Raw genomic sequence first — 595 nt, forward strand, 5'->3', positions numbered from 1 at the left:
CCTCTCTCATCCACTGTCCGCTATATTAAATTATATGACAGTGGACAGCAGAAGACGGGCTCTGAACCTATAATTTTCCTATATCTTACTTTTTCAGTACTCTCTCATCCTGACGCCAGTTATATAACTCCCCTGCAATGCTAAAAGTAACAGAGAAACTGTGCGCAATAATGGACAGCAGAAGTACTCTATCTGGTATATGCCAATAACCATACACTCTCTCATTCACAATCTATGGGATATTACTGCCACATCTCACTGGCTACGCCCAATCTCGCCTGATCTTGGAAGCTAAGCAGTGAATAGCCTGATTAGTACCTGGATAGGAGACTTCCAGGGAATATTAGGTGCAGTAACAAACACCTCTGTATTCATGTGAAAAGCAGAAGTATTGGAGCAACCTTTGACCATTACCTTTTTCATATCTAATTTTCCTTCTTCTCATGAAATTCTCTTCTTGATCATATACTCGTCTAGAGCCCTTTCGCATATTGCAATTATTGAATAAAAAAATTTTGAAATAGCAGATTAATCATTACCAGGACATACCATTATAAATAGGCATTGGAAGAATTTTCTGGTATGCTGAAATTAA

General features: G+C 38.2%; 1 pseudogene; it reads left to right on the forward strand.

Annotated features, from left to right (window-relative positions):
* The first annotated feature begins 240 nt into the window (after window positions 1-240).
* On the forward strand, window positions 241-359 carry LOC134896592 (5S ribosomal RNA; annotated as a pseudogene).
* Window positions 360-595: the final 236 nt, after the last annotated feature.

This window comes from Pseudophryne corroboree, chromosome 3 (genome assembly GCF_028390025.1).
Source record: "Pseudophryne corroboree isolate aPseCor3 chromosome 3, aPseCor3.hap2, whole genome shotgun sequence".
Classification (NCBI taxonomy): domain Eukaryota; kingdom Metazoa; phylum Chordata; class Amphibia; order Anura; family Myobatrachidae; genus Pseudophryne; species Pseudophryne corroboree.